Source organism: Hylobates moloch, unplaced genomic scaffold (assembly GCF_009828535.3).
Source record: "Hylobates moloch isolate HMO894 unplaced genomic scaffold, HMol_V3 SCAFFOLD_35, whole genome shotgun sequence".
Taxonomy (NCBI): Eukaryota; Metazoa; Chordata; class Mammalia; order Primates; family Hylobatidae; genus Hylobates; species Hylobates moloch.
Genome location: NW_026652310.1, coordinates 2,611,427 through 2,621,518, shown reverse-complemented (window position 1 = coordinate 2,621,518; position 10,092 = coordinate 2,611,427). Strand labels below are relative to the sequence as shown.

General features: G+C 38.4%; 1 long non-coding RNA gene across 1 annotated transcript; it reads left to right on the top strand.

The window, feature by feature from the left end:
* The first annotated feature begins 48 nt into the window (after positions 1–48).
* Positions 49–2,560, top strand: LOC131382508 (uncharacterized). Its single transcript, XR_009212047.1, has 2 exons — positions 49–173; positions 2,107–2,560. It is a non-coding gene; the product is annotated as an uncharacterized LOC131382508 (long non-coding RNA).
* The last annotated feature ends 7,532 nt before the right edge of the window (positions 2,561–10,092 follow it).

Sequence of the window (10,092 nt, the reverse complement as noted above, 5' to 3'; positions counted from 1 at the left end):
GCAGAGGATTGCCGATTGGATGGGGGGATGCCTGCGCAGAGGATTGCTGACTGGATCTGTCCCACCATGGAGCGGCTCCAGTTGCTCATTCGCTCAACTCCACCGACATCTCCAACAGTGTGAGATCAGGTTTAATAAAAACTGCGTCTGGCTCCAGGGCCGCGCAAATCCAGGTGAGGCCTCGCAAGTCCTTGAAACTTGATTGTTTGGGGCTACAGCAACAGAAATTTGATGGAGGTTTTATTAAATCTGTGAGAGCCTTAAGAAGCCTCCTATTGCTTTAAAAGGTAATATAGAGTATTGGGAGGGCTGCCCTTCTGGGCACATATTGAAAGTTCTATTGTAGTATGAGGATTTGATAAGCAATTGTCCCTTTTCATGACTCTGCATTGAGTAAAGCAGGTCAATATTGGAATTCATATACACATCTGCATTTGCTATAATTCCATTTCTACATTCACAATAAATAATTGACTTAGCAGGGTTAAAACTAATAGCTATGAGAACTTCTATACTTCAGGAAAGAATTTTCTCTCTGCAATTTGCCCCGTGGCTGGTATCCTTCTCTAGGCCTTGATGACAGTCACCTGGGAGCTCAGAGCTTGATTTCTAATTGATAGAGAGCTCCATCATATAAACTCAGTTCGTTCTTTTTTTTTTTAATCTATAATAGCAATAACAGTCAACACTGATTCGACTATTTGGTTACAGTGAAGAGCAAGTGGTGGCCCAAATAAAAGAAACAAAGAAGAGGTGGTAATGGGACAGCTGGAAAACATTATCTACCCCCAAGAAAACAACGCTGGTGGTCAGCTAAAATTGCAGGGTTTTGAGATAACAGTACATGAAAAACCTTTGTGATTTTCTTCCCCCAAAATGTGGGTTATGTTAAAATTCCATGAAACTAAGATTTTAACTTGATGCCTTTGGATACCGAGAGAAACATATTTTCAAAATGGTATTCCTTGTAGTAATTTAACCTCTCTAAGCCATCTGGAAGACACAACAATTTGGAAATCACCAATGGTAAATAAGGTATTTTGTTTTTCTTTCTGCCACTACCATTTAAAGTAGGATGACTAGCAGCCTCTTGGAGCTAGTATACTTCTATCGTGAAATTTTTTTTAAAAGGAAACAATAAATACATAGTATACAGGGAGATAGATCCAATATTTTTGGATGACTTATTAAAGCTCTAATCTCTACCAAACTTTGGAAGTATGCATGGTCAATCTAAAAGTGCTAATATAAAAAGTCACTGGGTTATAAAACTAAGGAAGTATTTTGGATTACTTTGAATAGAAGGATGTGCAATTGTGGACCTTAATTAAAATTTGTGGATCTCACAAAAAGAACCACACAGTGCCAGCAATTCCATGTCTCAGGCCCACAGTCAGCTCAGTATTTTGCTACCACTAGTTTTATCCATTTTTTTTATAGCATGTAGTAAGTGAACAATAATAGAACTGATTCTGAAGGTTATTTAAAGCAAGGCATTTGTAGGTGCATAGCTGTCATATTTTTGAAGAATAATTCCAACTATGGCTTAAACTAAAATTTTGTTATTCTCCTGCACAGTAGCATAAAACAAAATGTCCCACAGCAATTCAGATTGAAGTTCCTTGTGGAACTTCAATCTTTAAATAACTTAAGTAGTTATTTTAAAACTGTCTCCTTTCAAAAATATGTTATCCAGCGTCTGAGTCTTTTCAGAAGTTAAATCTTTGAGAAATGAAATGAGGAAGCTGGTGATTAGAACTAGGGTACCATTATGGCCTTGGTCAAATATGGACACTGCAATTTTTCAGATACAAAAAGACTGCCAAATAAGTCTAATAGTTTCCTGTTCCACAACCCCCCACCCCCGTTACTTTCTCTGTCTCCTCTCTGTGTGTTGGGTGATGGAGGAGCAGTGAGTGTGTGCATATACACATGTGCCTGGGTGGGTATGATAAGTAAGCCTGTGTCTGTCTTTGATCTAAATTTTCCCAATCAGGAGGATGAAAAGAAGACAGATACAGTGAACCCTAGAGGGACAGTTTATTGTTTTAAAAATGTTAACTGATATAGATACCATTCAGGTTCTGTATTTTATTCAAAATTCAGAAAGGAAGACTCATTCCACCTGTGAAGGAAATGGGCACTCTCACCCTCTAGAAAGCCTATGATTTGGAAAATGTGAACACTAAGGAGAACCATTTGGAAATGTTTTTGGTGTTGCTCCAGTGCCTGCAGAGGCTGTGATGGATATGTTGGCTGAAGGCTCTTCTGACTTCCACCCCAAGCCACCACCTTGGTACACCCCTGCTGCTCCCTCCCTGAAGTATTTTCAGACCATGGACAGGGATCATCCACAAAAAGTTTTTTGCTCTTATACATGTTATTGTTACAAACTTGTAAATGAGTGAAAAAAAAGAGTTGTCAGTAGCCCTTCATATGTTTGTTTAACAAACACTAATTTCCTGTCACTCTGTGCTCTAAATAAGATGGAAACAAAAATATATACAACAGTGCCAGTCCACAATGCAAACATCAATAAACAACAAGCCAGGGCACTGAATTGCTTCCTCCACGTTAATAATGTTATCATCGTTTATTACTAGTAAACTTTTGACAGAGAACCTGGTTCTGTTTGGCCCATGAAAAACAAGACTTCTATGACCTAAGTGGTATAACCTCAGATAGACAGTTCTGCTTAGATAACACCCAGGATGATGATTAATCCAAAGAAGAGCAGAGTACAGCTGGTACAATGTGTACCCCTTCCACCATACTCACCCACAGCCTTATTTTTAATCATTTTTCTATGATTCAAATTTAAAACTGGAACACAAATATTACTAGGTTTTTTAAAGTTGTTTGAGGACACAGAACAAGTGTCACTTTCTTCATGTTCTCCTGTGCCTAATGTGGTGTCTTACATAGAGTAGTCATTTAATAAGTAGTTAAGTTGACTTGGACCTACTCCATTTTTCAAAATATCTAAACAGTGACTAAAAATAAATTGTAAATCTTAGGAAGAAAGCTCTGGTGTAATAAGAAGCCTACCCACTCTAATTTAAGGGGAAAAAAGGTGGGTAAAAAATTTCAACGTAACTACTCCTCAAAATCAATCAGTTTACAAATAAAATGAATCTTTGTTCAACAAATTCATCTATAAACAGTTATTAATTCATTGAGTCCACATATATTTTTTTGAGACAGAGTCTCACTCTGTTGCCCAGGCTGGAGTGCAGTGGTGAGTCAGAGTTGACTCACTGCAGCCTCTGCCTCCTGGGTTCAAGCGATTCTCATGCCTCAGCCTCCCAAGTACCTGGGACTACAGGCATGTGCCACCACACTTGGCTAATTTTTTTGTATTTTTCAGTAGACACAGGGTTTCACCACGTTGGCCAGGCTGGTCTTGAACTCCTGACCTCAAGCGATCCACCCACCTCAGCCTCCCAAAATGCTGAGATTACAGACATGAGCCACCATGCTCGGCCACATATTTTCATTAAACACCTACTATATACTTGATCTTTTACTAAGGTGTAGAGTTTTAAAATGTGGTCATACAGATAAATGGTTGAGATGGATAGAGAGATATTGATGACATCAAAGCTGTCACTAGGTTATCATGGTCCTTTCTGCACAATGGTTTAAACCTCACAGAAGGTAGAAAAGTCATGCACAAGACCAAGTTTTGTACTTCCTTGCTGTAGACTTGCTTCTTTCTTTATCACTGGCTTCATGTTCTCAACTCACACTCAATTCCTTTCTCTCTAGCTCTAGGTTTCTTTCTCCCTGGCTCTAGCTCTAGCCTAGAAGTTATAATTACATTTCATGTTGGAAATGCTTACATCAGTAAAGAGAGCTTTAAAAATTCATTTTTGAAATGTTCATCTTGTAAAATAAAGTTGCTATACATTTTGGCACATCAGCTCTGGCTTCTCTCATCCTCTCTGACATGGTAGGCTCTCAGAAAGTTTACCAACAACTTGATGGCTACTGCCAATTCTGATTACTTTTGACCTTCTTAAGAGGAAAACAGCATTACTTTCATCTTGCCTTCTGCCTCTGCCTTCTCACTCCAGAAAACCAACTAAAACCTTTCCCCTGGCTCCACCTTGGAAAAGCCTGGCAATTCCTCAAATGACAAACACCGAGTTACCACATAACCTAGCAATTCTACTCACTGGTATAAACCCCAGAGAAATGAAAACCTATGTCCACACAAAAAGTTAACATAAAAGTGCAAACAACCCAAATGTCCATGAGTTGACGAACAGAGAAACAGAATGTAGTCTATCCATAAAATGAAATATTATTCTGTGATAAGAATAAATGAAGTACTGGTACATGATACAACATGGATGAACCTTGAAAACATTATGCTTAGTGAAATATGTCAATCACATAGGAGAACATATTACATGATTCTATTGATATGAAATGTTCAAAACAGGAAAATCTAGAGAGACAGAAAGCAGATTAGTGTGTTTGTTCATTCCTAGGCCTAAGAGAGATGGGGATTTTGGAGGTGATGGTTAAGGGGTACAGGATTTGGTTTTTTTTTTTCTTCTTTTTTTGCTTTTTTTTTTAAAATTATACTTTAAGTTCTGGGATACATGTGCAGAACGTGCAGGTTTGTTACATAGGTATACATGTGCCATGGTGGTTTGCTGCACCCATCTACATTAGGTATTTCTCCTAATGCTATCCCTCCCCTTGGCCCCCCACCCCCCAACAGCCCCCATTGTGTGATGTTCCCCTCCCTGTGCCCATATATTCTCATTGTTCAACTCCCACTTATGAGTGAGAATATGTGGTGTTTGGTTTTCTGTTCCTGTGTTAGTTTTTGCTGAGAATGATGGTTTCCAGCTTCATCCCTGTCCCTGCAAAGGACACGAACTCATTCTTTTTTATGGCTGCATAGTATTCCATGATATATATGTACCACATTTTCTCTATCCAGTCTAACAGTGATGGGTATTTGGGTTGGTTCCAAGTCTTTGCTATTGTGAATAGTGCTGCAATAAACATACATGTGCATGTGTCTTTATAGCAGAATGATTTGTAATTCTTTGGGTACCTACCCAGTAATGGGATTGCTGGGTTAAATGGTATTTCTAGTTCAAGGTACTTGAGGAATCGCCACACTGTCTTCCACAATGGTTGAACTGATTCACACTCCCACCAACAGTATAAAAGAACTCCTATTTCTCCACATCCTCTCCAGCACCTGTTGTTTCCTGACTTTTTAATGATAGCCATTCTAACTGGTGTGAGATGGTATCTCATTGAGGTTTTGATTTGCATTTCTCTAATGACTAGTGATGATGACCTTTTTTTCATGTTTGTTGGCCACGTAAATCTTTTCTTTTGAAAACTGTCAGTTCATATCCTTTGCCCACTTTTTGATGGGGTCGTTTGTTTTTTTCTTGTACATTTATTGAAGTTCTTTGTAGATTCTGGATATTAGCCCTTTGTCAGATGGATAGATTGCAAAAATTGTCTTCCATTCTGTGGGTTGCCTGTTCACTCTGATGATAGTTGCTTTTGCTGTGCAGAAGTTCTTTTGTTTAATTAGTTCCCATTCATCTATTTTGGCTTTTGTTGCCATTGCTTTTGGTGTTTTAGTCATGAAGTCTTTGCCCATGCCTATGTCCTGAATGGTATTGCCTAGGGTTTCTTCCAGGGTTTTTATGGTTTTAGGTCTTACATTTAAGTCTTTAATCCATCTTGAGTTAATTTCTGTATAAGGTGTAAGGAAGGGATCCAGTTTCAGTTTTCTGGATATGGCTAGCCAGTTTTCCCAACACCATTTATTAAATAGGTAATCCTTTCCCCATTGCTTCTTTTTGTCAGATTTGTCAAAGATCAGATGGTGGTAGATGTGTGATGTTATTTCTGAGGCCTCTGTTCTGTTCCATTGGTCTATATTATCTGTTTTGGTACCAGTACCAGGCTGTTTTGGTAACTGTAGCCTTGTAGTATAGTTGAAGTCAGGTAGAGTGATGCCTCCAGCTTTGTTCTTTTTGCTTAGGATTGTCTTGGCTATACAGGCTCTTTTTTGGTTCCATATGAAATTTAAAGTAGTTTTTTCTAATTCTGTGAAAAAAGTCAATGGTAGCTTGATGGGAATAGCATTGAATCTGTAAATTACTTTGGGCAGTATGGCCATTTTCACAATATTGATTCTTCCTATCCATGAGCATGGAAAGTTTTTCCATTTGTTTGTGTCCTCTCTTATTTCCTTGAGCAGTGGTTTGTAGTTCCCCTTGAAGAGGTCATTCACATCCCTTGTAAGTTGTATTCCTGGGTATTTTGTTCTCTTTGTAGAGATTGTGAATGGGAGTTTGCTCATGACTTAGCTCTCTGTTTGTCTATTATCGGTGTATAGGAATGTTTGTGATTTTTGCACATTGATTTTGTATCCTGAGACTTTGCTGAAGTTGCTTAACAGCTTAAGGAGTTTTTGGGCTGAGAGGACGGGGTTTTCTAAACATACAATCATGTCATCTCCCAACACAGATAATTTGACTTCCCCTCTTCCTATTTGAATACCTTTATTTCTTTCTCTTGCCTGATTGCCCTGGCCAGAACTCCCAATACTATTTTGAATAGTAGTGGTGAGAGAGGGCATCCTTGTCTTGGGCTGGTTTTCAAAGGGAATGCTTCCAGTTTTTGCCGATTCAGTGTGATATTGGCTGTGGGTTTGTCATAAATAACTCCTATTATTTTGATATGCATTCCATCAATACCTAGTTTATTGAGTGTGTTTATCATGAAGGGGTGTTGAATTTATCGAAGTCTTTTCTGCATCTCTTGAGATAATCATGTGGCTTTTGTCATTGGTTCTGTTTATGTAATGGATTACATTTACTGATTTTTGTATGTTGAAGCAGCCTTGCATCCTAGGGATGAAGCCCACTTGATCATGGTGGATAAGCTTTTTAATGTGCTACTGGATCCGATTTGCCAGTATTTTATTGACGATTTTCACATAGATGTTCATCAGGGATATTGGCCTGAAATTTTCTTTTTTTGTTGTGTCTCTGCTAGGTTTTGGTATCATGATAATACTGGCCTCATAAAATGAGTTGGGAGGTGTCCCTCTTTTTCTATTTTTTGAAATAGTTTCAGAAAAAAATGGTACCAGCTCCTCTTTGTACCTCTGGTAGAATTCAGCTGTTACTCCGTCTGGTCCTGGGCTTTTTTTGGTTGATAGGCTATTAATTACTTCCTCAATTTCAGAAAGTGTTATTAGTCTATTAAGGGATTCAACTTCTTCCTGGTTTAGTCTTGAGGGGTGTATGTGTCCAGGAATTTATTTCTTCTAGGTTTTCTAGTTTATTTGGTTAGAGGTGTTTATAGTATTCTCTGGTGGTAGTTTATATTTCTGTGGGATCAGTGGTGATCTCCCCTTTATCATTTTTTATTGTGTCTATTTGATTCTTCTCTATTTTCTTCTTTATTAGTCTGGCTAGTGGTCTATTTTGTTAATCTTTTCAAAAAACCAGCTTCTGGATTCACTGATTTTTTTTTGTTTGTTTGTTTTGTTTCAAAATTTTCTGTTTTATTGAATCTTAAATGAGACATCATCTACTTAAAAGTACAATTCAAGAGAAGGTTTGATTGAGTGACATTTGATAGGAAGAAAGTTAGGTTGGTGTCTAGGTTTGAATTGAAGAAAATAGAACTGGACGGAAGTGAATGCTGTTGTTGGGCAACGTGGGTTTGCTGTGGAGAAGCCATTTACTAATTGAATTTAATCTAACCTGAGAGTTGTTTATTCTTTGCTTCTTTTTTGTTTTACCCTTTTATTGAAACAGAAGAACTAGTCTCTCCAGTGAATGAAGAAATGAACTAGTATGTTAGGCTTGTGACTCCAGGATTTCAACCCACGGATCTTACAATAGAAATTCCATTCTGAATGGCATTAGTGCTTGATTTTCTTTCTTTTTTTTTTTTTTAATCTACATTTCTTTTTTTTTTTATTATTATTATACTTTAGGTTTTAGGGTACATGTGCACAATGTGCAGGTTTGTTACATATGTATCCATCCATGTGCCATGTTGATTTCCTGCACCCATTAGCTCGTCATTTAGCATTAGGTATATCTCCTAATGCTGTCCCCGCCCCCCCCCCCACCCCCCACCCCACAACAGTACCCGGAATGTGATGTTCCCCTTCCTGTGTCCATGAGTTCTCATTGTTCAATTCCCACCTATGAGTGAGAACATGCAGTGTTTGGTTTTTTGTCCTTGCGATAGTTTACTGAGAATGATGTTTTCCAGTTTCATCCATGTCCCTACAAAGGACACGAACTCATCATTTTTTATGGCTGCATAGTATTCCATGGTGTATATGTGCCACATTTTCTTAATCCAGTCTATTGTTGTTGGACATTTGGGTTGGTTCCAAGTCTTTGCTATTGTGAATAGTGCCGCAATAAACATACGTGTGCATGTGTCTTTATAGCAGCATGATTTATAGTCCTTTGGGTATATACCCAGTAATGGGATGGCTGGGTCAAATGGTATTTCTAGTTCGAGATCCCTGAGGAATCGCCACACTGACTTCCACAATGGTTGAACTAGTTTACAGTCCCACCAACAGTGTAAAAGTGTTCCTATTTCTCCACATCCTCTCCAGCACCTGTTGTTTCCTGATTTTTTAATGATGGCCATTCTAACTGGTGTGAGATGGTATCTCACTGTGGTTTTGATTTGCATTTCTCTGATGGCCAGTGATGATGAGCATTTCCTCATGTGTTTTCTGGCTGCATAAATGTCTTCTTTTGAGAAGTGTCTGTTCATGTCCTTTGCCCACTTTTTGATGGGGTTGTTTGTTTTTTTCTTGTAAATTTGTTTGAGTTCATTGTAGATTCTGGATATTAGCCCTTTGTCAGATGAGTAGGTTGCAAAAATTTTCTCCCATTCTGTAGGTTGCCTGTTCACTCTGATGGTAGTTTCTTTTGCTGTGCAGAAGCTCTTTAGTTTAATGAGATCCCATTTGTCATTTTTGGCTTTTGTTGCCATTGCTTTTGGTGTTTTAGACATGAAGTCCTTGCCCACGCCTATGTCCTGAATGGTATTGCCTAGGTTTTCTTGTAGGATTTTAATGGTTTTAGGTCTAACATATAAGTCTTTAATCCATCTTGAATTAATTTTTGTATAAGGTGTAAGGAAGGGATCCAGTTTCAGCTTTCTACATATGGCTAGCCAGTTTTCCCAGCACCATTTATTAAATAGGGAATCCTTTCCCCATTTCTTGCTTTTGTCAGGTTTGTCAAAGATCAAATAGTTGTAGATATGCGGCATCATTTCTGAGGGCTCTGTTCTGTTCCATTGATCTATATCTCTGTTGTGGTACCAGTACCATGCTGTTTTGGTTACTGTAGCCTTGTAGTATAGTTTGAAGTCAGGTAGCGTGATGCCTCCAGCTTTGTTCTTTTGGCTTAGGATTGACTTGGCAATGCGGGCTCTTTTTTGGTTCCATATGAACTTTAAAGTAGTTTTTTCCAATTCTGTGAAGAAAGTCATTGGTAGCTTGATGGGGATGGCATTGAATCTATAAATTACTTTGGGCAGTATGGCCATTTTCACGATATTGATTCTTCCAACCCATGAGCATGGAATGTTCTTCCATTTGTTTGTATCCTCTTTGATTTCATTGAGCAGTGGTTTGTAGTTCTCCTTGAAGAGGTCCTTCACATCCCTTGTAAGTTGGATTCCTAGGTATTTTATTCTCTTTGAAGCAATTGTGAATGGGAGTTCACTCATGATTTGGCTCTCTGTTTGTCTGTGATTGGTGTACAAGAATGCTTGTGATTTTTGTACATTGATTTTGTATCCTGAGACTTTGCTGAAGTTGCTAATCAGCTTAAGGAGATTTTGGGCTGAGACAATGGGATTTTCTAGATATACAATCATGTCATCTGCAAACAGGGACAGTTTGACTTCCTGTTTTCCTAATTGAATACCCTTTATTTCCTTCTCCTGCCTGATTGCTCTGGCCAGAACTTCCAGCACTATGTTGAATAGGAGCGGTGAGAGAGGGCATCCCTGTCTTGTGCCAGTTTTCAGAGGGAATGCTTCCAGTTT